General features: G+C 35.1%; 1 pseudogene; it reads left to right on the top strand.

The window, feature by feature from the left end:
- Positions 1 to 5,628: 5,628 nt before the first annotated feature.
- LOC150019558 (large ribosomal subunit protein eL39-like) lies at positions 5,629 to 5,774 on the top strand (annotated as a pseudogene).
- Positions 5,775 to 6,210: the final 436 nt, after the last annotated feature.

Below are 6,210 nucleotides of genomic sequence, written 5' to 3'. Positions count from 1 at the left end.
GGTGTTGCGGATCATCCTGAATTTTGTCATATGGCTACAAAAAGAAAGGTAGCATGTCTTCAATGAAAGAGAGAGAAAGAGGGAGACAGAGAGAGAGACAGAGAGAAAAAGGGAGAGGTGGAGGAAGGGAGAGAAAAAATATTAGAAAGGAACAAAAACATTGAGATGAAGACAGAGTTCTGATATAATTTATTTGTCTATGCTTCTGGATTTTCCTGAGCCCAACTATATTTCTCTTTATCAATTCTGCAAGATATTGGACTATTTTAAAAATAAACCCCCTTCCCCTTTTTGTATAAGCAAGTCATTTCACTTGCAAACTAAATATTAATGTGTATATGTATATATAAGTAAAATACATAAATCAATACTCTTATTATAGTTCTCATTTGTACAACAGAAAGAACCCAGTTCTGTGTTGAAAATCTGGCCTTAAAAATCACTAATTATCTTAGGTTGTGCTATTTAATCTCCAAATCTTATTTTGCTCATTTATTATATGATAATGATAAAATTTGGCTTGAGAGGTGATTGCAGAATTAAAGAAAAAGGCACAAAACAGTAGCGACAAAGCAGGCAGTAAATAAACAACTGCGATTATTATTCATGGGTATCCTCAACTGGAATAGAAATTCTCTTTGGCCCCCATAAAAATTTTCATAAATGAATCGGTTTATTCCAATCTCGATATGCAGGAGCATTATCCCTTCAGTGCAAATGGAAGAAAAGTTTTACTCCTTTCCCAAGTATTTCCCTTGAATCAGTAATTTGCATAGGAGCACAAGTCTTGTTATGCTTATCACTCACTCTGAAAGCAGAGGCTGCAAAGAATTGAAATCTTTCTCAAAGCTGAGACACAGAAATAGGCTTAACCAAGGACATTCCAGTCTTCTGGTTTCCTGTAGAGAATTGCTAAAAATCACCCAAATACTTTAAAAAAATGTACTCTGTCAGCAGAGTTGAATTCTTCAATTTTTTATTTGATTTGACCTTCTATTACTACATACATATTATGTAGGGGTTATCTTAGTCCCTTCAGGCTGCTAAACAGAATACCATAGACTGGATGGCTTATAAACAACAGAAATTTATTTCTCACAGTTCTGGAAGCTGGAAATTCAAGATCAAGGCTCTGACAGATTCCTGCCTGATGAGAGCCTGCTTCCAGGCTCACAGAAGACTGTCTTCATTGTGTCCTCACATGGTGAAAGGACCCAAGGAGCTGTGTAGTGTCTTTTTTATAAGGGCACTAATCCCACCATGAGGACTCCACCATCATGAACTAATGACCTCCCAAATGTCCCACCTTTTAATATCATCATATTGGAGGTTAGTTTTTGATATATAAATTTTGAGGGGACACAAACATTCAGTCTATAGGAGGGAGGAAAGAAGATAGAGGTAGTTAGCTTCCTTCCCTCTCAAAAAATAATGATATAAAAAAAATTTCCATTTGGTCAATCAGAAAGTACAGAATACATATGCAATTTTAAAGATTTTTCTATTCTCTTTTTTTTTCTTCCCCAAATAGCAATGTTGGAAAGAAAAGTACATTCTAAATTGATTAATGAAAATAGCCTTTGAGTGATGAATTAGAAAATGTATTACATTCGTTCCATTAAAAACAGTCTCATGATAGAAAATAAATTTGCACAATACCAAGGTTTTCAATTATTACCAAATAAAATATTTCAGTGATGTCTTTCACTATTAAAGTCAAAGAAGGCTTAAGTGTCCTGTTTGTTGTGATTCACAGCAAGTTTAGAAGATTCATGATGGCTGGCTTTATTCAGATTTATTATTGAGTGTCCAAAAACAATTTTGAAAACACACATTTTATTTCTTATTATATAAATCAGTACCAACAAACCATCATGATTTTTAAAGGCTCAAACTTTCACTATAAATATCTATTCTCCACATATTTTAATTTTACTATTCCTTGGAGACTTAACCCTTACTTTGTTGACTAAGGGCATGTCAGTCGAGAGCAGTTATAGCCACGTAGTAAGTACTCAAAACTATTTTTTTAAATTTATTTTTATGCAAGAAATAAATACTTATTTTGACATTCAGTATTTGAAAAAAGGTCATATCACTACAGAATTTATCATTTGGCTCAGTTATGCTTAGTTACTTGCCTGTTTCTCCAAGTGCTAACCCAGATTGCAATGTACCCAAGTGAGATGTAACCAAGATGGAGAGCATATGAGTGAATGGACTTGCATATTATTTCTCAAGTAATATACACCATTGACAAAATACCACAAAACTGTATTTTTTCTAATAATTTAGTGTGTCAGACTTTTCTGTTTTTAAATTTTATTTAATTTTATTTTTACTGTTGTTCTATTACATTTGTCCCAATTTTCCCCCATTGCTCTCCCCTTCTCTTCCCACCTCTGACCTCTCCCACAGTCAATCCCTACCCTTTTTGTCCATTTCCATGGGTCATTACATCAGGTGAATTATTTACTGGACTTTAAAAATCAAATCACAGCCAAGTTGCATGTTTGTAAGATATAATGCCACTCATTTTTTTCCTCATATAACCTATCAAGTTCTTTTCTTACTTTATTGCTCTTTCCTTGTCTTTGTTTCTTCTTTTTTAAGTTATACAGCATTGGATAATTTTTCATTTAGTTTTTTAAAAGCCCCTGTCTCCTCTAACAGTTTAAAGATTTGTGGATATCAACATGCTCCATTAAACCCTACAAATAGTTTACTTATTTGCTATCAGGTATTCAATGGTATGTTACTGTAATAATGCAGAGGCATAAAAAAAGTAAAATATTCAAAAGACAATTTGTGTTATTTATAAGAGGTCTTCAAGTACATATTCATGGACATTTTACCCTTGTCCCATTGCGTGGAGGTTTGAGACATTTAAAAAAATAGCAAAAAACAGCAAAGATAAATTTATGTGGTTTCCAGGGAAGAAGAATTTCATAGAGGCACTGTCCTTGGAAATTCTTTCTTTCTTTCTTATCAAAAGCACAAGGACAGGTTAAAATGTTTTTTTCCTACTATATGGCAATAAAGGGACAATTGAAATATAAGGATATGAATGTAAGGACAGCAGATGGGTTTAGTGTAACCAAATAGCTGAGGGACCAGAGCAATACTTCTTCACTTTCACAGGTCTTATTTTACCCAATCACCACATCAAAGAATCAGTCCAGTGATAGAAACCTAAGCTTTTGCTTTTATTTTTTAAAAATATTAACAGTTGTATATTATGTGATTTTTGTTAATGCCTCACTAATGAATTTATAAATTCTGTCATGCCTGATTTATTTTTGTGTACCATTACCAGTTCTTGCTCCATAACTGGAGAATCACTGTCAAGAGTTATATTGTATTTTAAGGACTGAATATCTTAAACTCTACTTTGATTAAGCCCACTGATCAAACAGCAAGCAAAGCCTTGAGAAAGGAGATTTAAACAGGATCACAAGAAGAATTAATTCAATGTGGGGAAACAGACCATCACAGATTGATGTAGTGCACCAAAAGCAAAGTGTGAAAGATTAAAAGCATAATTTAGGTTTTCCTAACTAGAGTCGATTGTCTTGTAATCGACAGTCCAAATACAAAGAGACAGATAGATAAAGTAGGCACATTAATAGTAATAACATAGCAGTAACTGGAGCAGCAGTGACTGGTAAAGTGGAAAGCCCTAGGCATTAGGAAACTGATGTTCATAAGGACACAGAGAATCTCTGAACATCCGATAGGATCTTTCCGGGAACCCTATGGGAAGGAGACAGCTGACAGGATGGGGACAGATGGAACCCAAGGAGACCAGAACAAGAATAAAAACTCTCTCACCCACTCAGAGTGACAGATTTTATAAACCCTTAGAATGTGTAACAGGCAGTTCTGTGCAAGTCATAGCTATGAATTTCTTTGAGTTCAATTTTAGTTTTTAGTAAGAGTATAAACACCTCCATGGTATTGATTTTTTTCTTATGTATCCCTTTGCCAAGTAATAGTTTAAAAAGTCTCCATTAATGAGTTAGAATACAAATAATTAAACTCAGATGCATTTAACTGGTTACATGGTGATGATATAGAAACTTGCACAGGTATTGCTGTAATTGAATCTGTTAACGGCTGAAATAGGGAGTTTGGGGGTGTAGCTTTTTTGTGGCTCCTGTCTTATACTGCTAGATATAAATCCACACAGAGCATTTGTTTTGTAGAATTTTTTGAGATTTCATGGGAGAATCATAACACACACACGCATACACACACACGTGTGCACATCATTACTCAGTGAAAGCATTTCTTCTCTCTCTCTTTTTTAAAAATATTGTATTGACTTAGTTTTATAGAGAGAGGGGAAGGGAGAGAGAAAGAGAGGTAGAGAAACATCAATGTGTGGTTGCCTCTTATGCACCCCTAATTGGGGACCTGGACCACAACCCAGGCATGTTCCCTGACTGGGAATTGAAACAGCAACCCTTTGGTTCACAGGCTGATGCTCAATCCAGTGAGTCACACCAGCCAGGGCTCTTCTTTTTTTGTTTATGCTCCTCCTCACAAGAAAAAAACACATGCAGAATAAACTAACATTGTTTGTCAATCTATTTCTAAATTTGAAACCAGTCCAGAAAACCCGGGAGAAAGTTCAACTCAGCCACAGTTAATTTTCAGAAAATCCACCCCATGTGACTTGCCCCCATCTTCATCACGACTAATCTTTTCATGTATTCTTTCTAAAGAATTCATTGAACTTTAATTAATATGACAATTCAGGTTTTCATCTGATTTAAATGTGACTGACATCATGCTGCTACTAAAAGCAAACAAAGTACAAGCATGGTGAAAGTAAAACTTGAAACCCGGTGCCTGACACAGTTTTATTTTCTCACCACCAAATCCTCTCTAGCTTTTCTATGACACATGACAATGACACATCAATAGCATTTTGCAGGACTTTTGATGTCCATATCTATAAACAGGGACAGACTTAAAAAATGCTTGTACACAAAAAAGGACATAATTTAATATCTGTGAAATGAATCGGTCGTCTTCAGTTCCAAATGTCCAAGTTAAAAATGAGTTAAGTTTCACAGTGATAGACATATGTTTCCCAAGAAGTCAATGGGGTAAAAGGGAGAAGAAAGTGTTTAGAAGTGAAAACACACACATACCCCTACATCCATCTGCTATTTGCACACATGTACATTTCTCCTCCTATTCAGTGAGCTGTTTAAAGTAGAAACAGATGTGTTCTTGGAAGGGAGCTGAGTAGCACAAGACACCTCTCGGTTCTAAGCCATTAGCATCTGCCTGCTGTGAACCAGGCTGCTCTCATGTTGACATGTTCTGCCTATCCACGTGTATGGTGTATGAGTGTATGTCCTGATGGAGCACAGTGCCTTTGAAGGGACTGATCATAATTCTACATCCTGCTTCCTTCATAGAAAGTCATACACTGTCATAGCAATATACAAAGGCCTAAAAAGTGGCTACAAGAGCAAAATTTGCACATTGTTCATTTCAATAAAATATCTTGGGCATTATGTTTCAAAATTTTGTCTGTTAAAAAATCATTGAACATCTCTCTCTTTCTCTGCCCTCATGCTATGATTGGTTGGCCCCCTTCCTCGCCATGTCTTCTCTGAGGCTTTCAGGATTAAGCAAGTCCTAGCCAAGAAAGAAAAGCAGAGTTTTCCCATTCACCCATGGATCTGTGTAAAAACTGGTGATAAAATCAAGTACAACTCCGAAACAGACATTGGAGAAGAGCCAAGGTGGGTCTATAAGGAATGGCTTATGTATTTATGCTGTATCAAGGTCATTTATGACTTGCCATATCAAATGAAAATGGCCACCACTATCTCAATAGGTAGGCATGTTTTATTGGGAAAATCATGATTTTTTTTGTTTGTTTGTTTTTATACCTCTTTGTTGGCAAGTTGGCTTAGTAATAAATATATGAGATCTTTTGTCCTAAAAAAGAAACAAGATTGAAAGTTAGGACTTTGTTTCAATTCTGCCTATTGGTCTTGGTCAGTTCTGTTTTATATATATCTATCTCTATTTCCCAGTATTGCAGATTGAGAATAACATAGGTTATCTCTTACCAATCATGTGATTATAGAAACTCTAATTTAAATTTTAAAAATTCTGAGAGGGTGATTCTCATAAAAACATTTGAAATTCCAGTCAATATTTAAAATTTGAAGCATCTCAACTTAT

Source organism: Furipterus horrens, unplaced genomic scaffold, assembly GCF_987537825.1.
Source record: "Furipterus horrens unplaced genomic scaffold, mFurHor1.1.pri manual_scaffold_2, whole genome shotgun sequence".
NCBI classification, from domain to species: Eukaryota; Metazoa; Chordata; class Mammalia; order Chiroptera; family Furipteridae; genus Furipterus; species Furipterus horrens.
The sequence above is the reverse complement of the archived record's forward strand: the minus strand, read 5'-3'. Positions and strand labels throughout refer to the sequence as shown.